The sequence below is a fragment of the Molothrus ater genome, chromosome Z, assembly GCF_012460135.2.
Source record: "Molothrus ater isolate BHLD 08-10-18 breed brown headed cowbird chromosome Z, BPBGC_Mater_1.1, whole genome shotgun sequence".
In the NCBI taxonomy this organism is placed as follows: Eukaryota; Metazoa; Chordata; class Aves; order Passeriformes; family Icteridae; genus Molothrus; species Molothrus ater.
The window spans coordinates 3,516,335-3,540,741 of record NC_050511.2 but is presented as its reverse complement, the minus strand read 5'-3'; the positions used below and the strand labels follow the sequence as shown (position 1 = coordinate 3,540,741).

General features: G+C 45.3%; 1 protein-coding gene across 3 annotated transcripts in view; it reads left to right on the top strand.

Annotated features, from left to right (window-relative positions):
• Nucleotides 1-14,781: 14,781 nt before the first annotated feature.
• SETBP1 (SET binding protein 1) overlaps nt 14,782-24,407 on the top strand; it is a 269,695-nt gene continuing 260,069 nt past the window's right edge. For 2 of the 3 annotated variants that reach the window (XM_036402696.2, XM_036402694.2), the window contains exon 1: nt 14,782-15,623. The gene's annotated coding sequence lies outside the window, so the exon portion shown is untranslated. The other variant, XM_036402695.1, reaches the window with a different exon arrangement.

Genomic DNA, 24,407 nt, shown 5'->3' with positions numbered 1-24,407 from the left:
CCCCCAGCTGTGCCCACAAGCAGGTCCCAGAGCTGATGGACACATCTTTGTGCTCCAAATGGCTCAGCCTTCCACGTTGTAAAGGGGTGTGAGGAAGGAGAGGAAAGATTGGCACGTGGAAACCACACAGCTTATCTGGGCAATTAGCATCTGTTAAAGAATCCCATAAAATAGGTTTGGTTTTTGGTTTTTTTTTTGGTTTTTTTTTTCCTTTTTCACTATAAAATCTCAGAATGATTTATGTTGGAAGGGACCTCAAAGCTCATTTAGTCCAATTTCACCTGCATGGCCTGGGACACCTTCCACCAGACCAGTTTGCTCCAAGCTCTGTCCAACCTGGCTCTGAACACTTCCATTCACAGTTATGGATAAATCATATAGGATGTGAAATAACCTTCTGGCTGGACTGTTCAATACTCACCAGATCAGGGAATAATAATGTTCCATCTGCCTTTGTAACCTTAATCCTGCCCTTAAGAGGATAGCTGCCATTCCAGCAGCTTTCATCAAACAAGTACACATTTTCATTGTAAATCCTTTTATAAGATTATTTTTTCCCATGGCTAAAGGTCAGAGTTTATTCTGGCAGATCCAGGATTGTGAGAAACAAGGGTACAAATAACAGATGCACCTAATACCTAATCAGTAAATTAAGGGAGAAAAAAACACAAAACCCAACCTTTATTCTTTGTTTATGTGGGAATGGTTCCTTCCACAGTCCAAATCCACCATGGTCCCTATGGAATCAAAAGAGAAAAACTCACAATAAAAACAATAGAAATTACTAGAGGAGACTGATGAAATAGCGTAAAGTCCTGAAATTTTGTGATCCATTTGTCACCAGCACAGGACAGCCAGGAAAAGACTGCAGGCTTAAAAAAAGTACTTTTTCTTGAGGCATCTGAACCCATAGGAAATTCCACCCTTCCTCCCACAGGATCAGGCCACACGGTATCATATGTTTGTCACTTCCAGGATGGATTACTGCAGCTCCTGGCATTTGGTGACAAATGAGAAAACAATGTAGAGAGTGCAGCTGATGCAAACCACTTCTCCCCACTTCCTGCTGGGGTGAAGAAACCCTGAACATATAAAACCCACGTACCAGACCTTCCACCCTACTTTTCAACACCAGTTTAATATCTTCATCCTTATAAGATCGTGGTGACACTTTGCAAAGAGGTGTGTGCTTCCTCCTCATAAACCCCTAAAGCCCCCCCAAGCCCCCAGGTTAAGATCTATGAAAATTATGTGTGAATACACATTTAATTTCATTCTTTAATTTGGTCAGAAAAGGTTTATCTCTTCAAGTCAGAACACCTTATTTCATGTTCTCTAGTTCTTATAATTATTAAAAATTAGGAAAATACAGCAAAAGGAACACATTGAATTCAACATATTCCCCCTCCCCACCCTGCCCAGTCCACCATTTTGGTAGGAAAAAGAGCAAGAAAAAAACCCCAACTGGAATAACCTCAAAAAAACATTCATGTTATTTTGAGAGCTTCAACTCAAGAAGTTGATTGCTCACCAAGCTGCAATCCAAATGCAGAACACAAACAGCTCATAAAAAACAGATACCTCAAATACAAATTCACAAGATTTTAACTTTTTTGCAATTTATTTCCTTATAAAGTTCTATATCAGAAGAAAATAGGTCATACTTTTTTTCTTGCTACCTCTGAACTGTAAAACGCCTCTTACAGAGTGTGAAGGAAAAACCTGTTATGAAATGAGAGACCTGCTTACCTCCCTGTGGCTTCAAATGCTCAGCAGATGACAAAAAACCCTCAGTCTTGGGTTCTGCACTTGGATTACCTCCCCTTTAGCTGCTGAATTCCCACTGCCAACCAAGTCAAGGGAAGGAGACAGCTAGAATTCAGGTTGTTGCAATCCTACCTTTAATCTAAGACATATTTGCATACCTAGGATGAGTTCACGTCTCCTCATACCCAATCTGCCTTTGGATCTGTCTCTTGTGCACATTGCCCTGGAGATTAGTGAGTTCCTGGGTGATAAATACCTCCTCCCCCTCCTTGTAACACCCCATATTCTTGAAAGGGTCATTGCCACAGGTGAAGGCCGTGCGTGGTGGCCAAGCATCCTGACAAAGGAACTGACAGCAGTTCCTTTTGTAACCTGCTAGGGAGGCTTTGGGAGAGCCGATGCTTAGGGGGAAGAAAAGTGATTGAGGACTGCTGAAGCAACCCCAGCAAAATCAGCTTTATGTCTGAGTTGAAAGAAAGCTGAGCATCGAGCAGCAAAAATGATTTAATTTCACCATCGAGGTGCCTGGAGGCCATCTGCTGCTGAATGCCCACATGTTCTTTGCTTGCCACGTTATAGCAAGAGAGGACTTTTTGTTTGTTTTTTGTTTCACAAGCTGGTCCAGCTTGTGTCTGTCCAAGAGGTTTCCAGACTTTCTCATTGACTCCGGTGTTTTCCCCACAGTCCATGTCAGAGAGCACTGGGGGCTGCGCTGGTGACCACTTATCCTCCCTCTGAGCCTCTCTCCCTCTGTTTCCCTGTAACTCCAACATGCTTCACACTGGCCTCAGATGGAAACTGCTCCAGAGACAAACTAATGCTGGGCGCATCTGTTTCCTTATTTGAGCAGTTTGTCGTGTTGGGAGCGCGACACGGCAGCGCTGGAAGCGCCCCTGGCTGCCAGCAGCCTTTGCAGAGGTGCAGCTCCAGACATGCCCACCCCCTAGGAAAGCTGAGACCAGCCTTTTGTTCCCCCCCGGGCCCTCACTTTCTCCTGATGCATCTGTCTGATGAGCACTCTCCTGTGCTCCCTTCACACCACGGGCAGGTCTGCCATGCCCAGCCAAAACCTCTTGGCACCGATTATAACAGGACACGCTCTTCACTCCAGAACTTGCTGGTGAAATTGCTCATGCTTTAGCCAGGATGGTGCCTGACACGAGAATGCCCTGGCTCTCCACAGCCAAGGAACAAAAAATAAAATTCAAAGGAGACAGCTGAAGGCTTCTCAGCCCTCAAGTTTGGTGCCTACGATTGACCAAATGATCGATTTTCATAAACTGCAAAAACTCCCAGCATCACCAGCAATTTCTGAGCTTTCTGAGAATCATGAGTTTATTTGTTGCTGGGATGTGCCCCTAAAAATTATTTCCAATGCTGACTGCTGAGTTGGTTTGATTATTTTAGTTCCTGGTTTTGCTTTTTTTTCCACAGAAAAGATTTTCAGTGTTGCTGGGGAGGATGTTTCTTGAAAGGGTTGTTGCAGCAAGAAATGGCTGCAGCTGGAGTTAGAGCACCTAAAAATAACTATAATCAAAATAAACAAATACTATCACTCTAGCCACATGACAAAGTACGTTAGGGATAAAAGATCCAAGGATTTAACCTTCAGCTCCCTTCCTGAGCAGACACAGAGCACTGACCAAAGTGATGGACTTTGCATGGGACACCATGATTCTCTTTTGAGTTCCTCAACCTCTCCCCACCAAAAGTCCTAAGAACTGAATGCTGAGCCATCCAGAACTGTCTGCGTTTGAGACACTCCACCAGAACCCCTTGTTTGCACAGGTTCTGATGAATTAGCACTTTACTGCTCCTTTGGTCTCAGTGGGAATTTTGTTAAAATCTTTTCTGTGACGCATCCCCTGGCCCCATCCACATTCCTGATGAGACAAGCAGAGAGCACTTCAGATTCTTTAAGAGACATCCACAGAATATATGAACTAGCCTAAAAGCATTTTGGAGACTGTACAGACCTTAATATTGAGTACCATGGGCCAAGTTCTCATCTTTCTGACATATCTGGCCCTTTTTTTAGTACCCTTTGCCAAAAATTGTTCTTCATCTAAAATACCTTCATCTCCACAAGGCTGTATAATCAATATTGCCAGGTGCTGTAAGGGCTAATAGTGGATAATAGCTTCTGGCTCTGTATTAAAGTCCAAAGAGTCACTAGTGAAATAAGGTCTGATTTAGTACAAACTAGGTCTCTGCCTTGGATTCACCAGATTTGCTGGGATTAAATTTGTGATGTCCATGTACAGTTGCTTTATGTGATCTCTGGATCATATTAAGCACAGATCATTTTTCATGTGAACTTGCTGAAGGCACGAGACACCTCACAGAGGCCAAGGAGTCAATGCCACACACATCACCAAACAACAAAACCTGTGTAACAACCACCCACTGAATTAACTCTTATTCTCCTCTGTGGCAACGCTGACGGGAGACACACATCTCCAGGGAATGAGCTCTCCTCCTTGCCTGACCCATCTGACAATCACAGGACTCAGAAACTGTCTTACAGCTGGAGCCTGACAAGTTAAATCCAGCTTGCAGCTAAAGGTTGGAAGGAATCAGTCATGAAGGACTCAAGTGAAAGATTTCTTCTGGCAGATCAAAAACGAGCAACATTCCCCCTCCTGGAACAGACCTCGTGCATTCATGAGCACACACAGGTATCTCTCTGCTGCACACCAAAAGCATGAAAAGCTATCACATGAGATGCTGTAATTTTGTCAGCCACCCCCATACCTTGCTAAACACTTCATGTAGGAAACCAACTTTACACTGCACGAAGCTCCACCCATCCAGATGATGTTGTCATTTCCATGGTAACTAAAGTACCTCAAAGGCAAAAGAACAGATGGAGACTGGAGGAAAAAAAAAAAATAATCCAAGGACCAAAAGTGAACATATGTGGTGCAAGAAAAAATATTAAGTTGTGGGCAGCTATTAGGTTTATTATCACTTGCAAAAGTAGACCTTGATAAACTCAGTCACGGCTCTGCAGTTAGGAGTGGCACAATCACATCAGTTGTGTGACAATACCAATCTCACAGCAGCCCCTGCTCTCACTCCCTTCCCCTTACACAAATTTCAAAGAATAATTGTCTTTGCTCCCTTAATGACTTGTTTTGGTTTGAGGACAGGAGCAGCCAAAACAAGCAGAAAGAATGCAGCAGGTCGTATGCTTGGCTGCCCACTGCGTGTCTTCAGGATCAAAGTCTCCAGGAGGGAGTGAGGGATTGTCCCTCCCCAGCAAGGCTGGGGCAGCCAAGGGAGCAAAACTGCACACACGTGACCTGTGTTTGTTATTGCATCCCCCTCACCTGTGTTTTGTCTGGCTCCTGTACTTCAAATTTACGTGAGGCATCGCATGGAGGACGTGCTGGCAACTCCACAGCAATTTGGAGCATCTTTATAATTGGGTTAATAGTTATGGCACAGTCTTCGCTTGACTTCCCCTGGAATTAATCCATCTTTGTGGATTGCTGTCAATCAGAAGGGAAACTTGCAATTTACATAGGACAATTTGTTCTGTGTCAACTTTCTAAGACTGAGCAAGGCAAGTGTAATTTGGGAACAGGAGCTGTGATGGAGAGAAAAAAAAAAAAAGAAAAAAAAATCTTATATTTTTAGCTTGCTCTCGGAAGAAGTTTCCTGCTCTATATTATATAATTTATTTAAGATGCAGAGTTTCATCAAAGTGAAAAAAGTTAAAAATATATCCTGATTCCTAAACTCTTCACAGGTTAAGCTGGACAGAGTTGGTGTAAACTTCAGAGCTCAGAAAGCTCATGTATGAACCAGAAAGGTGTGAGAAATAGGAATTCAAGCCCTCCTGTCCAAGGCTCCCATTGCAACCCAAGGTAAATAATTTTCTTTTTTGTTTTATGCCTTGCCTCCTTGTTGGTAAAATAGGAGCACTGGAGTCCCCCTCGAGTCTTGCAGATTGTGAGGATAAATGTTTCTTTAGGAGACTGTGAATTGCTCAGGCCCTGCTGTAAGAAAGGGCCAAATTAGCACCAAAGGTGTCTGCATCCTCTGACAATTTTTTTATTGGCAGTGATTTTTTTGACATCCGTGTTTTTAGTCTGCATTTCACTTCTAATGAACAGTGGGCTGCACCACGAGCTTCTCTCAAAGGCACATGCTGCTGCATGAGCACAATGTTGTGCAGCTGTAGCAAGAAATGCTTCGTCAGTTGATATTTTAAAGCATGAGCAAAATAAAATTAAAAAAAAAAAAAAACAACCAAAAAACCCCAAACGTGAAAATGTATTTGTCTTTTAAATTCTAAGGACAGAAGTGATCCTTTTGGTGCTGATGCTCTTCTTTTCTTTTTTTTTTCTTTTTTTTTTTTTCCTGCCTTCACTCTCCTTTCTTTTCCAAAATTTAAATAACCTTATATAAATTGCTTGAGATTTTATTCCCCCACAAGCCCGGGCGCTGCTGCAGGAGCCGCTCGCAGCCAGGTGTGCGACCTGCCGGCAGAGGGCAATGCTTCATGGCGATTCAACCAAAACCACCCAAAACTTCGCAAATTGCACAGGCTGGCGCGGAAAAGGGCAGGAAAAGCAGGCAAGGCAGTACTGCAGCCGTCAGGCAGATCCCACCCGCCTCAGCCCCACGCACACGTGTAGATTTCTGTTGTTTGTTGTTGTTTCTTTCGGGGGGTTTTTTTGTTTTGTTTTGTTTTTTGGGTTTTTGGTTTTTTAGGGGTTTTTTTTTCTGTTTTTTTTTTTTTTTTCAAAATTCATCTCGGTGGTAAAGTGAGATAAGTAAACATTGATAAATGACTGAGGTGTGAGCTAAAAAGTTGTGCTGCACTTTCCCTGGAACACAGGGAATCAATCAGATTTTCTGATTTTGCAGACCTGGAATTCCAAGCCCAGTTTTCCCTTGGGACGGAGGGCCGAGGTAACTCGGGATGCTCCCTCTGAATCAGGGCATCTCTGTGTCACCCGATGCCGAGGATGGATGCCGCCCTGGGAGTGTCAGGAAATGCTAATGCACAAGGAAAAGGGAGAAAAGGCGAAATTCGGTATCCCGAGGCTCTGCTGTAGACCTGGATCTCACAAACACAATCTGCTTTCTGCACAACGTGCTACAGCTCACCATGGCAAAGGGCTCAAACCCGCCCCCGTGCTCTGACCAGCCTGATGCCTGTCCTGCCTGGCTGGGAGCAGGGCTGTCCCTGAGGTGAGGTGCAGCACAGATGACAGAGGCTCCGTACCAGCAGTTTATTCCTGCCAGGTGTTGCGCTCCGGCCCTGCGGGATCTTGTTCCCTCCGCGCACGGGCTGGCAGGGGCTGGTGCAGCACATGGTGCCAAACACCCCGGAGGATGTTTGCAAACTGCTGTTCGGATGGAGCTCCACTCTGAAACGAGATCCACCTTGTTCCTCATGTTTCCATCTTCAAAAGTTTCAGATGTCCCACAACAATGATAAATAATTTAAGCATAAAAAGCATCCATGTGTCAAGTTTTGCGAAGCCCTGGGAGGGAAGGAAAGGCGATTTAAATTTTAGATAAAGAAGGTGCAGAGGTATTGAGAACAGGTTACTCTCCATATGTATATTATCTATGGATGGATATCCATATGGATATTATCCACTGCCATCTGAAGGATTTTACACGTTACTAATGGCATGTGAACATGCTCTTTCTTTATTTCCTCCAAATAATCATTGGGGCCAACATCAGCTCACCCTCTTCCTGCTGATTTTATCTTGTGGTCTGTGTCTCCTGCCCTGTGACTGGCCCAAGAAAGTTATACAGACAAAGATAGCAGAGATTTTCTTATTCTTTTAATATTGTTGGTGTGGGCATTGTTGGAGGTTGTTTTCAGGGAGGATGCGGTACATATCTTTTAATAAAACCAAGGCCATTCTGCATTATTTCATGAGAAACAAAGATTGTTGGCCTCTCCGTGGGACTGAGAACATACTTGGACAAGATAAATCAATAATTTCTGATTCAAATAACGTTATCTATGCCTAAAAGAACAGCCTAATAAAATAAAGTGGCAGACCCACCCAAGAACAGCCAGCTATGTCATTCTTGGAGCAGTGGGCTGGAAGACAAGGTTTGAGTATCTGCTCTGATTTAACAGGTTGTAAATGAAATCACACATCACCACTGAGACCTAATCATGAAGGTAAAGCTGTGTCCCTTTCTATACCAAGAAACCCACCTTGGGTTGGAGAAATTTTCTGAGCCAAATTTTCTGAGCCAATTTTCAGAGCCAAAACAAAACCCTGTGGTTTTAGGGATTCAGCAATTTCTTGAAAAGTCATTATTCGACCTAACCTTATGGCAGTGTTTCTTCAGTCACTGGGTGGCTACTTTCACCTTGAAGTGGAAAGATTTTGCTGGCTGCTACAGGGCAGCTCCCGTGAGAAATGCACTGTATGCACCTTGCTGTCAGCAAAGTTCAAGGGACGTTTACACAATTGTTTTGCAAATTCATTTCCCAGGCTGCCAAGCCAGAAAGGACCATGCAGGCCATCTAGGCTGTGATCAGGGATTCAGCTTGGCTTAGGCCAAAGGATAGTTCTATTTTACTACCAGATTCCTTTCTGGAAATAAAGTTTAACAATTTACTATTGTTAAACTTTATTTCCAGAAAGGAATCTCAGATCAAATCCAGAATTGCACCTGGGTTATGTAACCCTCAGCCCCAATGTGGACCCCAAATGTTTGAGTGAGGTCTTGCAATTGCAGTGTGTGGAGAGAGTTAGAAATTATTTGAATTTACACTAAATAAGAGTCAATTAAACCATTATTTGGGAAATGTTGAAGAATGGTCCCAGACCTCTTCCTTGAGCGTAGGAACCTATGTCCAGTCCCTTGATATCATTTAATTTTCTCACATACAAACCTCTTTCCATCTGCAATCAAATATATTTCGGATGGCTAAACACAATTCTTCAACCCTTGCCCTCATGTTTGTTTTTTTTTTTTTCCATTTTCCCCAAGTATTTGTTTTTGTTACCCTTTTCTATACCCTCTCCAGTTTTATCACCATATGTCTAAAACTGTGGCTGTGAGACCCTTGGACAGCCTCTAAAATTCAACCCAGGACTCGCACCAGCATTTTCAGATTTGAGGTTCCAATTCAAAGCTGGCAGTGCCAGGCTTGTCCAGGTTTTTGTTCTGGGTTTTTAAGAAGCATCTTAGTACAATAAAACACATTTTTTTGCCCAAGCCAGGCAGTGTTTGCTACATCAGGCCATGGACTCTCATTCTTTGCTATTTCAGTGACCATAATGTCATCTACAAATGTCATCAGGAGCAGTTTTATATTTACTTCCAGATCACTGATGAATAGCATAAGAGGAAACCCTAGTAACACTCTTCTTTGGCCATAATTCTGCATTGACAATTGCTTTCAGAGATCTGTCAGTTAGGCAGTTCTTAACTCATTTCATGTCTGCTCCTGTCCTGAACCCAATTACTTTTGCTTGGCTAAAACATATCTTCTCGGAAGCCATCCACTTTCCAAGCTGAAAATGTCATGGGATGGTGATTTTTACCCACCCTCCTATTAAGCTTCTGAAGTGATTAATTGCTATGAACCTTGTACATCTTCATTTCAATGTGATATTTTCTCTGAATTCAACTTTTAGTTATCAATTCCTTTTATGGCTTCCCCAACTAGATTAAACCATTCTTTATGGCCAAAATTCCCAAACAGATCCAGTAATTCCATTCACTCCATATCCTAAATTATACAGCTTTCAGTTGCCTCCTGCCTGTCTTGTGCTTCATCGACTGATGTCACATTTCTGCTGATTCTTTGTGCTTCTTATTCATGCTCCTGCTCCTATGATAGTTTATAAACCTTAGATATACATAAGTACACATATTGGAGGCTCTATGTACATATAGATGCAAAATTGTAATCTGTATTAAAACTGTGATGGAAACCCACACCATCCTAAGAAAATGGTGCACATGAGACACATGAGAATCCAGGATGGGTTTTGATGCTCGTTAGCAATTAGTTTCTTTGAAGATTTTTTTTTTTTTTTTTTTTATGAGGGAAAGAATTTAATGCACTTACGAGATCAGAGTCACTCGTTTGCTCGGGGAAGACTGAGAAACATCAACACACAATAAAAGCAGTGGCAAACTGATGGATGTCGAAAGAGCAAATATTCAGAGGGCTTCAAAAGGACAGGAGTGTCTGAGCAGGCTGAGCAAAGGGCAGGGCCTGGTGCTCTGCTGGTGTGCCAGCAAGTGCTGCATCACTGAGCATTACAACTTTTGTGTGCAGAGAAATGTTTAGACACCACCTCCACAGGGGTAAAAAGGATGTGGAAAGATCGCATAGATAAGAAAAGCCTGGGTTTGAGCCTGAGACTCCCATGTTGTCACCTCCCTGGTTGTTAAGCTATCAAAGTTTTCTCCTAATTGTCCTGGTTGAGGAATTGGAGACAAAATCCTCTTGTTTTTGGACAGTAACCAACATGACACAGCCTTTGTCAGCATTATGAAGATGCTGAGACAAGGGTGTCAGTTCTGAGTTATCAAAATAATGTGCAAGGGAAATGGTTTGGAATGGGAATACTGTGGGTATAAATGCCCTAAAACCATGGAGAATCAATCAAAACAGGGGAGTTATGTCTTCCAAAATTAGTTTTGCACTTGGTTTCCAACCCCTTGGCCCTGAATTTTGATTCTTGCCTGTCATTGTTCACACAACAATGTTGAAACTCGATACCAGATGTCAGAAAGATTTATAAAATAAAAGAGTAACATTAAAAATCACTGTTATTTCTAATTTGTCCAACCAGTTGAATTACCATTTTTTTGATTAAAAAAAAAAAGAGAGTATTGAAATATGTTCACATTTCCCCCCTATTTTCACTTGTCTTGAAATTTGATTGTGGTGGGATACAAGGAGTCGAAAACTGTGTATCTGAAATTTTGGTTGTGTGTATGTACATATAAATAGATAAATGATCACAAGATGATAGATGATGATAGATAGATAGATAGAAAGATAGACAGATAATCTTCTACATAAATCTCAGAAATGTACTAGATATTTGATGAGCAAGATATCACGCAAAGTGTCTTTTTTAAGCAATTTTAATAGTAAATATATACTTTTAATGATCTGATTGTATTTTTGTATCCAATAAAGTTACCACTGTTTTACTGCAGGCTTCTCAAGATTTTTTTTTTTTTTTGTATCTTTCACACTTACAAATCACCCAATAATTCTGCATAATTTAATTCATACCTTGAACTTTGGGAGAGTTATATAGATATTTAACTTATTATGTTATTTATATAAAAATAACAAGCTCATGGCCTTCATTACAAAACATCTGTCTCATGCAGTCAAGGTTATGTGTAGACTGATAGGCACAAATAGGAAACTCATCTCAGGTCTGCTGCAGAACCAAACCAACTTTATGAATGCCATCATACTTTTTTTTTTTTTTTTAAGTAAAAAGAACAAAGAGGAGAGAACTTCCTCTTTGAGATTATCCACTTAGATTGAGCTCCTTGACACACAGCAGAGACAGAGGGAGGAGGTTGTTTAAAAGAGGGAAAATTTTCTAGAACTAGAAGACAAAACCACAGGTCAGAAAAGCTTTGATGTCAGCGCTGATCCAGGGTGATTTATGCACACGTGTCCTACATGATGACCACTCAAAGGGATGGGTCTTTTTCTGTTTATGAAATTTATCCTGACAGAGTTTGATGTCTACAAGTAAAAGTAACCAGGTGTGATTTTTTTTTTCTTTCAGTTATACATATGACAGGCCTAATAATAACTTTGGGTGAATCACAAACTTCCTTTGCTAGGTCTGAGTCTTTCTTGTTTTTTTTTTTTCTTTAAATTCTGCCATGTTTTCAAAGTGAGCATTAAATAAGCCATTATCTCTATTGCTTCCTAAATTGAACTCACTTTGAACTTATTTTTTGTGGGGCTTCTTAAATACATTTGTTTATGTATATGTGTCCTCTCCAGAAGTAAATAAATACAAAATAAAAAGAGAAAAGGCTCAGAAAATGCTTTTTATCTTAAATTTACTGAATATAATCAAAATATTATTTTCTAGCAAAGGGGAAGCAAATGTGATTTTTTTTTTTCTTTTTCTTTTTCTCTTTTTTGGGGGGGGGGGGGGTATTTGATTCCATAATTTGGTTCTCTGTGTCAATGTAATCATGCCAATTATTTCATAGCCATTTGTGAGCTTATTCCAAGGAGGAAGATGATGGTCAGCGGAGCTCTTTGATACAGAGTTCACCTGCCAAAAGTTTTCATTTCAAAACCAGAATTCTTCACGGGAAATGTCAGCGCCAGTTCTGCCAAGAAATGTTGAAACTGTTTCTTTTTCCCTTTTGTTTAGATACAAAATGACAAAATGTAGCTCCAGTTGGGTGATTTAATTCAAACAAACAAGCCTCCCTTCCATGTCAAAGAGCGGATTGGAAATGACAATCCCTGTTTGGTTTCAATCAGAAACGTCAGTTTTCAGAGTGACATTTCCGATCCCGGGGTTTGTGAGTCCTGTGTTTGTTTGGGATGGAGATGGGGTTGATCTGCTGGTTGTCATTTGGGAGGCTTCTTGTGTATTTTACTGATTTATTTGTTTTCTCCTATTTGAGAGAACCATGAGGAAAAGCCCACCAGGGAAGGACAGGCCGCTGCACCTGAGCTCAGGTGTTTGGGATTTGCAGGCGTCCGGCGGATGTCAGTCACACAGGGATATCCAAAGGGAAGCGATGCTTTGGTGTGGCTTTTACCCAGGAATTTTTTTCCCCAGGAGCACAGTGGGGCTGAGGGCACATCCTCACCCGGGCTGCTGAGGGTTTGGGAGGGCTGTGCTGGCATCTCGTGGGCCCTCAAATCTCTTCCACCCATTTGGGGTTAGACTGCGACCTGGGTCGTAGGGCTGCTGCTCCTCCTAAAGGGACAGGGTGAGAGAGCTGCAGTTTTCCAGTCTGGAGAAGAGAAGGGCTTTCTAAGGGAGCCCCTGACAGAGCCTAAAGGTGCTCCAAGAGAGATGGAGAAGAACTTTTACATGGGCCTGGAGTAGGGAATGGCTTCAGACTGAAAAAGGGCAGGTTTAGACTGAATATTAGGAAGAAATTCTTGGCTGTGCGGGTGGTGAGGCCCTGGCACAGGGTGCCCAGAGAAGCTGTGGCTGCCCTATCCCTGCAAATACCCCAGTCTAGGCGGGATGGGAGTTTGGAGAAGCCTGGGATAGTGGAAGGTGTCCCTGACAATGGCAGGGGGTGGGACAAGATCTTTTAAGTCCCTTCCAAGCCAAATAATTCTATGATTCTATGATGTAAGGGGATATCAACATGAATAAGCTTTCATGGCCGGTGAGGGTCAACCCTTGCATCAGCTGCACACTGAATTCAGATCACTCAGGATGACGGCCTGAAGCCACCCTCTGTCCCAGAGCAAAGAGGAGAAGACTTGGTGTTCTTTGAGCCTCCTGCAGCACTCTGGGACAGGGAGCCCTGTGGCACCATCTTTGCAAAGGATCAAGGATGCAGAGGAGCACAGTGGGGTACTCCCTACATTCCTCTTCCTGCCCCTGGCACGTTATCTTCATCTGCAAGTACAACTCCACAGCTCCATTCCGCAGGTCCTCCCTCCTCCAGGGGCTCCTCCTCATCGTCTCTGTGGTTACTCAGGCAAGCCAGCAATTTACTCCCGTGAGTAAAGGTTTGCCCAGCTGGCAGACCAAAAGGCAGCATCACCCAGACTGCTGGCAGAGCAAGGGTGGGAAAGGAAAAGCCCAACAATTCGGATTTTGCACCGCTCCACCGGCCCGCAGCTGGGTTTGTGTTATGTTTCGTACACTGCTACTGAAAGTCCATTCTGAAAGGTGCTGGGATTTGGGGGGGGGGGGGGGGGATTTATTCCTTACATCAGGGGTCGAGAGTCATTGCTTATCTCCCCCAGCCCCAGAGAGGGAATTCTCAGTGTGGCCCGAGCGGCAGGCGCTGTACCCCAAAAATGTCTCGCTCGGGTCAAGAACCCGCCGCGAAAAGCACACGGGGGGCTGGCGGGGGGGCAGCTGGGAGGGCGTGGGAGAGGCTGAGCCCGGAGTGGGATAAATGGGATAAATAGCCCTGCCCTGAATCTCACCTCCTCTGCCTTTGCTCCCCTGCCCCCATCAGTGCTGCAGTTGTGTCAGGTAGTGGCACTGTTGAGTACATTAACCCGGAGCCGAGCATTGCAGCCACACCGAGAGCGTGTCTGCGTGTGAGCGTGTGTGAGAGCCTGTGTGTGTGTGTGTGTGTGTGCGTGTGCGTGTGTGTGTGTGTGTGTGCTCCTGATCATTCCCATTTATTCCCCACACTTCGCCCTCTCCCCCCGCCCCCAGTGCTGCAGGACTCCGGCAGCGAGCGATGGAAACAGAGGAAAGAGAGAGACATCAGCCCCCCAGATCTGCTTAACCAAATCGCCGCCCCTTGCAGGGAGGGAGAGAGAGAGAGGCAGGAGGGGGGGGGGGAGGGAGAACCAGACCAAAAAGACAAAATAAAAGACAGAGAAAGGAAAAATCCAGCGAGGGAGCAAAAAGCCGCCCCCAGGCGCACCCTTTCTCAGCGGGGAAGGGGATGCGGGTGTGCGTGCGCGCTGTGTGAGTGTGCGAGCACCGGCTCCGGCCCCATCGGGAGCAGGGGGTGTTTTCCCTCCGCCTTCCCTTCGCCCTCCCCCGGCCGGCGCGGGGCGGCGCGGGGGGAGCGGAGCGGAGCGGGGCGGGCGGCGCAGCCCCGCAGCCCCGCCGGAGCTCCGGCACCCGCTCCGGAGCCCAGCGAGAGCAGGGATAAAGGCAAGAAGCTTCCTCGCCGTCGCCAAGCAGCCCTTTTCTCCTGGCGGGGCTTTGCTCTTTTTCTTTCTTTTATTCTTTTTTTTTTTTTCTTCTTCTCTCTTCGGTTTTTTTTAGTTTTTTTTTTTTCTTTTTTCCTTTTTCTTCTTCTTTTTTTTTTTTTTTTTAATATTTTTGAAACTCCTCGCCGGGAAAAGCAAAACCGAAAACGCTTCCCCGCAACCTCGCCCCCCTGCAAAAAGGCTCCCAACCAACCAACAACAACAAGCAGAGAGAAAAAGAGCCCCCCCCTTCAAAAAAAATTTTTAAAAGAAGAAAAAGAAAAGAAAAAGCGAGAGAGCTGGAGACCAGCTCCATCGATTTCAAATCCAGGATTTTATCCAGTGCATTGAGGGGCTTCTTTTTTTTTTTTCGGTCTCTCTTTTTTTTTTTCCCTTCTTACCCCCTCCTCCTTTCTTTCACCCCCCGCCCCCCTGTCCCCCCCTTCTCCTCCTACTCACCCCCCTTTTTTTCCTTTTCATTTTATTTTGGATCCTGCTAAAATTAGCCGGGACTGCTCTGGGTGTTGCGTGTTAATTTGATTTACTCCGGGATTCCGGCTTTCCAAGACGCCATTTTCCCCCCTTTTTTCTCGCTCTATCTCGCTCTATTTATCCCCTCTCTATCTATCTTTTATCTCCCGGGCTGTCTCTCCGTCTGTCTGTCCGTCCATCTCCCTCTCTCTCCCCGGTGCCTTCCTCCTCCTCCCCCCGCCCTCCTCCCTCTGCGCTCTGCGTGCGCGGCGCGGCCGGGCGCTCCCCTCATCCCCATCTGACAGATGAACACCGCCATGGGTTTGCCGCAACACAAGCAAAAGCACCTTTGGGGGCTGTGGCGAGGGATTGAAACCGGGATCTAAAAGAGAAGAGACAAGAAGAAGAGGGGAAATCCGACGAGGAGGAGGAGGAGGAGGAGGAGGAGGAAGAAGAAAGAAGAAGAAGAAGAAGAAGAAGAAGAGGAAGCTGCTAAGAAGCCCCCGCTGCCGTTTTGGGGATATGGGTTAGTAAATGCGGGGGAAAAAAAAAAAAAAAAAAAAAAGAACGAAAATTCTGAGGCATCGAGGAAAGGTCTGCCTTGATGATCGGAATCGCAGGAGGATCGTACGCTTCTCTCCTGTTCCTTCACCCCCCTTTTTTTTTCTTTTTTCTTTTTTTTTTTAATTTTTCCCCCTTCTGCATGCAAAAGTTAATGTCGTCCCTTTTTTTTTTTTGTTTGTTTGTTTGTTTGGGTTTTTTTTCCCTCCTCTCTGTTGTGACTTTGCAATGGCGCGGAAAAGGGCTTTATTTTTTTTTTTTTTTTGGGAGGGGGGAATATTTCTCCTCTGTGCATTGCATGCGAATCCTCCTCCCCATCCCCTCCGACCCCTTCCCTCCCCATGCTTTGTGCCTCTTTAGGAGCATGTGTGCGTGTCTGTGTGTGGTTGTCGTGGGGTGGGGGGTACCGGTGGTGCCTCTAAGACCGGGAAAGGGGTTGGAATTTTTTTTTCCAGGAGTTTGAATAATGTATTTATTTCCCCCCCCCCTCCCACCCCACCCCCGGCATATACCCCCTCTCCCGGCCCCCGCTTGGGCAGCCCACATGTGTTTATACGTGTAGGTGGCAGCTATGTGTGTGCCTGTGGAAATTGGGGAGGGAGGGGGACACGACCCCCCCCGCTTCGCAAATTGCAGGTTAAGTGGAGCTAGAGAGCAGCGCTGTAACCTTATGGGGATTTGTGTGTGTGAGTGTGTGAGTGTGCGTGTGTGAGTGTGAGCGATGTGTGTGCGCGGGGCTCCGCGGCCGAACCGGGGGGCGCCGCTGCCCCGGGGTGGCCCCGCCGTGTTTTGACATTGAAAAGGACACGCAGCCCCCGAACAGCTGCGGGTTTGGGGAACAACCAAGCGGGAGGACGGGGTGGGGGGTAGTGATTAGCAAAGCGGGACACCCCCCCCCCATGCCGCCCCACCACCACCACGCTCGGTGGCTGGATAATGGCTCTTAACAAGCCGGTGATTGCCGCCCTCGGGACCCTGCCGGCCCCTGGAGCCCCCGCGAGGGGTGGGAGCGGAGTTCAGCCGTGGGCAGGCTGAGCCCCGGCGCTGCTCTGGGGAGCAGGGGGTGACCCGCAGCCCGCAGCCTCGGGCGGCTTTTGTCAACCCCAGCCCTGGCGCAAGGCTCCTGCCCGGCGCCGGGCACCCGCACTCACACTCACGCTCACACTCGCACCCCTTCCTCGCCGGGGTTCCCCGCAGGGCAAGGGGAATTCGGGTCCCTTCCTGCATCCCCGGGTGCACACCGTGTGTCAGCGTGAGTGAGTGAGTGAGTGAGTGAGTGAGTGAGTGAGTGAGTGAGTGAGTGAGTGTGTGTCAGCGTGAGCGTGTCCGTGTGCTCGCATCCCAACATCCCAGCGCCCCAGCGGGCACGGCGCTCCCCGTGCTGCCCCTGCCTGCCTGCCGTATTTATGTCTCCAAAAGGCAGTTGAGAGAAGGATTTCCGATTCGTTTCCGCTTCAAATAAACGGCCCCGATAATCCCGGGCCTGACGCCTGATGCTCAAAAGGCACTTGGCCGCCGGGAGCCCAACCCGGGGAGGCGGGGGGGAGACGGGGCACACCCGGCTCGGACACCCGCAGTGGGCAGCTCCTGTGGCCTCGGGAGGGGTGAGGAGAGGGGCTTGGTGCCCGGGGGATGCGCACGGGGGATGCGAGGGGAGCACCCACCCATTCCGGTGCCGTGGGGTGGCGGTGTCCCCGCGGCTGCCGTGAGCCGGGCTAACCCAGCCGGGCTCTGGGAGGAGCGGGAGGATGGAGGGAGAGCCTGGCAGGCTGTTCCCGCGGTGTACAGAGGTGTTTCATTAGCCCCCGGCCCGCGGCGGCCCCGCTCTGGGGTGGGGGGGACCCTCCGTGTGTCCTTCTGTGTCCGTCTGTCACACGGCAAGGGATGCAGGGGAGCGGGGAGAGGAGAGGGCAGAGCTGGCCAGTGCTCCGCTGTCAGGGAGAGCATCTGAGCCTCCTGGCGTGGATGGAATTGTTCCGGGAGGAGAGGGCTGCTGGCAAATCCAGCCCTGTGTGGAATATTATGGGCCCAAACGGGAACGATTGGTGGTTTGAAAGCCCCTGCATGCAGGATTGACTCGGTGCAGGCTGCAGAAATGCTATTATCAGGTGTCTGGAGACAGGTAGTGACAGCATGAACCTGAGGAAACAAGTGGACCCTGTATTGTGGACAGCAAAAAAAAAAAAAAAAAAAAAATTCTTATCAGGGAATCATAGAATCATAGAATGTTTTGGCTGGAACGGACGTTAAAGCTCATCTCATTCCAGCCCCATTTTCCCCCAGGGCAGGGACACCTTCCCCTAGACCAGGCTGCTCCAAGCCCCATCCAGCCTGGCCCCAAACACTTCCAGGGACTGGACCTGTTCATGGGAAAATGTGCAAGTGCCTGTTTCATGCACAGCTTTCTGCACTTCCTCAGCCTTTGCTGAGATTACACCCTCATCAGAAGCTCCTTCCACTCAAAGGAGAAACTTTTTTCCATCTCCATTTGTTTTTTAGCTGAAAGGAGGGAAAAAAAAAAAACATCCACACAATGGACTTGTACTTTAATCTGCGCTCTTAGCTCAGAAGGGTTATGTAAAAATAGGGAAAAAAAACAAAAGCAGAAACACTCAAACACTCAGTGAATGGAGACTTCTCTTCCATCTCTTATTGGCTTCAACTTTTTTTTTTTTTTTTTAAACTTCTCAGACTCAAAGTTTTAATTGAAACCAGAAGTCTATTGAGAAGTAACTGAGCCAAGAAAACCTCTGTTTTCTCTGCAACTAGGGATGGGGAATAAATAATTTTTAGCTGATGTTATTTCAAGTCGTTTGAGCTTTTTGATTCCTGCCAAAAAGCCCAGCATAGATTATTAACACATTATCATTTTAGGAGGACACACTTTTTGAAATGCTATAAAATGGTGTGTTAGGTTTGTGCAGAGCCATAAACTATGCTGGTTGTTGGCAAACAAAAGAAACAGTGGCCATGATTTATTATTAATAATGATCATAACTGAGCTATTTAGCTTGATTTGATATATACTGGTTTCTCTGCTGAGGTTGCTCTGTATTGTTTTCAATAATATTGTACTTTGATTAAGTTGGTAACTGTTCTTGTTTAACAACTGCTTTTGCTGTGTGCTTAATTAACTTAAATGCTCAAAAAGGTGCAACCATAATTTTTTTGCTTCAGATGCAGCTTAATCTCCTCTTCTGCTCTTTTTTGACCCATCCTTTGAGCTCCTTTTCCCTACCACACACATCTCTTAGGTGCAAGTGCCAATTTACCAACAGGACTCTTGTTTTCCATTACCAGATTTGCCTAATCCCAGTTTCAGTGACTTTTTTTCCCTCTCAGTAGGGCTCAATTGCTCACACATAATCTTTCCCTTCTGTTTTCTTTCCCCTTTGGACAACACCCTCCAGGACTGAAAAACTCTTGCCTTGTGCCCTGAGACTTGCAATTACACAGCAATTTTGACTCTTGACCTAACTAGTAGCAAGAAAGGCTATTGTCTAATGAACCACGTAAAAACAGTTCTGGGATCCAACAGATTGCTGTGATGGAAATGAAAGATGTCCCAGTGAACTGATGACTGATTTGTTTAACCATATGCCTAGGCAGTTTTCCTTGCTCCCCATTAACCACCCATCTCTGGAGTATCTGTGATCTGTGGGTCTGTGACAATGCTGAAAGGCAGAATTGATAACTGCCAAAATCCTTTCCATGAGGCATGGGGGGACAGATTTTAAGCCGTGCTCAGAACATGCAGCACCATTTTTGCCCACCATAGCATGCAGGCATGCAGGCAGGTTTTAGGTTTGTAAGTGCTGTGTTTAAGTGTGCTTCTGGTGATGAGGGCAGCAAATCTGTGTGTGAAAATCATAGAATCAGAGATTTGTGTTGGAAGGGAGTTTAAGCATCATCTCATTCCACCCCTCGCCGTGGGCAGGGACACCTTCCACTATCCCAAGCCCTGTCCAATCTGGCCTTGAACTCCCTCAGGGATGGGGCAGCCACAGCTTCTCTGGGAAACCTGTGCCAGGGCCTCACCACCTCACTGGGAGGAATATTTTTCTAATATAGGTAACCTATAAAATAGTAAGTAGACAGAGGAAGTACATGGTAAGGTCTAGCCTCATTGCTGGGAAGTTCAGGAAACCTTAGGGCAGCATAAATACAAAGTTTAGAGCTAGTCCAAAGAGAGGAAGGTGAGACTCTGTGGGAGAACCTTAGTGGAGAAGGTTCCCAGTGTTTTGCTGCAGGGCTTGTGGTTTCTACTGGGACTGGTTTTGCTGCTATTGTAGGTTCTGCTCTCATTACTTTCTCTCTTTCCAGCTTGATAGAAAAAAGCTCTCTTTCCCGTTATTCTTGCTGAGGAAATAAAATGACTTACGCTTTTAGGAAATTGTCACTTTGATTAAAGATGGACTTCAAAACCCCTCAACTCAGTATTTGAGCCTGGGGGGACTGTCAGATCTGAAAGCGATTTGCAAACATTGGATATTGGGAGTCCTCTTTCCTTCTGATATAGATATGAAATCAGTTTTCAAGTGTGTGTGGTTAGCAATACCTGGAGACTGTTTCTTTCTCCTCCCAATGAGAAGGCTTCACCTGAAGTGAAGTTCATTGGATTTTTGGACCTGTTTAGAAGTCTGCTGGATGCTGGTACCAAGCACAGCTCTGCAACAGGCACCTGGACTCTGAATTCGCATTTGACTGGTTGTAGAGAGTACAAAGTTAAGGGAATAAACAGCTGGGGGAATAAAGGAAGACAAAATAATTTCTTTAATTGAATAAAAGCAGTCAGAGAATCTTTCAGAGCTGAGGAAATGAGTGAAGGAAGTAGCTAATTTCTATTTATCAGCTCTTGAGAGAGAGCAGGGTTAGGAGCTATTTTGCCCTTCTGGAGCTGGATTTATTTTGGAGGACAAATTGTCCAAATGCAATGATGAACTTTTCAGTAAGGTTTGGGATGACTGTGTATGAAAAGAAACCTTCTGACATTCTTTCATTTAGTGTTTTGCTGTCTTTTATGTCTCTTCAAGCAGAAACTTTGAAGAAGGGCAGGTGACCAAAGAGGAGGGTGGCCAGGGAAATGCTCTGGCAATATGGGCCTTGGTGCTGCTCACACATCCCTGGGTCAGGTTTACTCCTGCTCATGAGTAGGAACTCTGGTGGGGCTCGTGCATTTGTCCATCCAGCACAGGGGTTTTTCAGGGAATACAGGAGTTGTGCAGGTGGTGAGGATGAGTTACCTTTCCTGTGCAGGGCTGCTGAGTCTGATGTGCCCTTTCGAATGTGTGGAAAAGCCATGCAAGAGGAGGCCAATTTCCACGCAAACCTGAGGTCACAAGGTGGTGACAAGGCTCTGAGCTGCCCTGGTGAGCACCAGAGCATGAGGTGGCCCAAGGCTTGGCTCTGCAATATATTGGGAGGAGCTGGGGTTGTGGCTAAACATTGTCGTGGGGGGACTTATTTATCTTCTCAGTGCCTCTGAAAGAGTGAATTCCTGGTTCAGTAAGGGCTGCTGTGCAATCCTGGTCAGACAAGGGCTCTGTGAGGATGGCAGCAATGACAGCAAAGTTTCCTCTACTGTAGTATGTTATAACTAGTAACAGTGCTTGGGAAATCTTTTCAGAAGAATGTGTGGTAGGCAAGCACGGGGTAACCCAGGACTCACTCAAATACCTCAAAATTAGAGATGGGCTAAAGATCGGAAGCCTGAGGTTTTAAGTTACTTTGAAATTTTTGTTAGCCTTAACCTTTAAAACTGAGATATATATGTATACAATGAATCATGCTCTTTCTGTCCTGGCATTTTAGCAGATGGAGAAGCCAGTTTTAAGATGGAAGGGAGAAAATGATGATACTCAAACCAGGGGTCAAGCTGCAAGGTGTTACAGGCACGTCTTCCCTCAATATGAATCCACATATCCTGAATGTCCTACTGATGTGATTTTTAAGGCTTGGACACTGGCCTAACTTCCCTCTGTATTTCCAGACCCAGCATATTCTGGAGTGATGCTGCGATCCATGTCTACCTCTTCTCAAGACTCACTAAATACTTGGCTTTGGAGAATATGGTGGGGTTTCCACTGAAACTCCTCTGAAATCCTATTAGTTTCCTAGACAAGGAAACCCTTCCTGTAGTTTTTCTTTCTTTTTTTTTCTTTTTTTTTTTCTTCTTCTTTTTATTATTTTTTCTTTTTTTTTTTTTTTCTTTTTCTCTCTCCCTCTAAAGCCTTCATATGGAGCTCTATAGTGGGAATTCAATAGAATTCTATACTGGGAATAATTCTCTGCTGAATCCCCTAGTTCTTTTTCAGAAGGGATCAGAGACACAAAGCTTAACTGGGGGAGTTCAGTAAGTGTTCAAACAGGACTGTACACACGTAAAGTGCTGTAGCAGGCATCTGGGCAAAGTGTTACTACACATGTCCATTGTTCCTAAGGTTGCAAATCAGACAATTTAAAATATTAACCCATACATTCACATCCTTGTAATTTCCATAGATCTTCAACTAATGGGCTGAAAAATTACATGCTTTCTCTCTGTTTCATGACAATTTTCTTCCTGAAAATTTGAGTAAGCCTCTCCAGCTATCAGTTTTGTTTTCAATAGATTCAGAAAAAGTGAGAGTGGAAAAAGGAAACACTTTTTTTTAAATTATTCTAAATGCATGCTTTTAATGATGACAGCAGTCTCTATCTTATGGATGTAAGGCTTCTTGATGGCCTTTGTCATCTTTTGGTGTTTGAGTGAGACAAAAATTAGAGGCCATGGTTTCTGATGCCATGACAGATTGGAGTGTAGACATCCTGAAGTTAATGGTATTCTTGTAGTCTGTTGGCTTAAAGAGAAGGGCACTGGCCCAAAAAATCCTGTTGGATAGGAGTCATAAATGGCCTTTTTTCATAGGTGTTGGTTACATTAGATTAGAGTTCTGTGTCACAGGAGGTACTCACACGAGCATGAGTCCTGCTCCTCCATATCTATCACCAGCGTTGAAGAGACATCTGCTCTTAAAACATGCTGTCTTCTAGCTGTGGCTTTTAGGACAGAACATTTTCTTTACCCTTAGCTCAGCAAACAGACCTCCCAAAGTGCTTAAGGAAAACCTTTGATAAAAAAAAAGCAGTGTGAGTAAAAAATAAAATAACAATAATCTGCATCATGCTTCTAGGTAGGAACTGAGAACTTATTCAAACCCACAGCCGTCTCCAGATGGGGAGCAGCAGCACAGGCACCTCAGTTCAGGGCTCTCTTGGCCCATCACAGCCAACAGATCAAACTTTGGCTGGGAGATAAGTGAAGGATTCAGATTAAGAGACAGCAACCCAAGGTTCACTGGATTGAAGAGAGGTGGTACCCATGACTGACTTGACATAGGATTCCTCTCCAAGTGTTGATCCCATCACAACCTTTAACATCCTCCTGGAGTCAGTGTTAGAAGTATTACAAGTGACAGAATGAGAGGAAATGGTCTCAGGTTGCTCCAGGGGAGGTTTAGATTAGATAACAGGAATAAACTTTTTCCTGGAGAGTTGGTCAGCCATCGGAACAGGCTGCCCTGGAAAGTGTTGAAGTCACCATGCATGAAGCGATCAACAAAATGTGTGGATGTGGCACTTGGGGACCTGGGGTGGCCTCGGCAGTGCTGGGGAAATGGTTGGATTCCATGATCTTAGAAGGCTTTTCCAACCTGAATGATTGTATGAGTCTATAGGAGTAATAATCCAAAGTGCTGGTCCTGCCGCCATAGGGATTAGAGTGGTGAATCTGGGGCTCCTGACCCTCTGTGCTGCCTCGGAGGGAGCCCGATGTGTGCAAAGAGCACAGTAAAGTAACTGAGCTGGAGAGGCCTTTCAGGCCTGCAGATACTCAGCAGGCTTTTATCTCCTCCTGACTCAACTTCACACAGCACTTCTGTAACCACTTCCTCTTCAGCCTCATTAGAGGCAAAGATGCTCCTTCTCTTTGCTCACAGCCGCTGTCAGTTAACTTGCCTTTATTCCTGGCCTCAGGTCTTCCCATCAGCATGCTCCCAGCTAATGTTTTTGTGCCTCTTGATATCACTGTCCCAGCACTGTGGGCTGCTCTTTGTCCCGTGTGCATCCAGCTGCAGCCACTTGTGTCCTGTGCTGTTTTTTTCTCCTGATTTTTCCTGTTCTTTTCCTTCTTTTCCTTCTTCTCCTTCTTCTCCTTCTCCTTTTCCTTCTCCTTCTTCTTCGTCTTCTTCTTCTTCGTCTTTGTCTTCTTCTGTCTATGAGGCTTTAAGGGAATTTCTTTTATTTCTGGCCCTGACACTCTCTTTCCCCAAAAAAACTGATGTACTCTGCAGGACAAAGCACTCCCAATGCTTTCCTTTAGATACTCCAAATTATTGCTATTCTTCTTGTATGCCCTTTAGACACCCCTTTTTCTCACAGTCCCCTCTTGATGTTGGGGATGCTTGGTGTATTATACAGCACCAAGCAAGACACCACTGCTTACTCAGCATGGAAACACACAGTGCAGTGTCCTGGATGGACAAAATCCAAACTTTCTTACTCCCAGCATGGTTTGAAGCATGCGGAATGGAATAACATGGGATGTGTTTTTTGTACAGACTCCAGACTGGGCACGGGATAGATCCTGGACTGAAGCCTTTTAGGTCCTCCTTGTGCCATCACTTATGGCTCTGAGGAATGGATGCTGAGCCAAGACATGGTGCATTCCCCATCAGATGTGTTGTTAGATTTTATTTATTTCTTTGTTTTT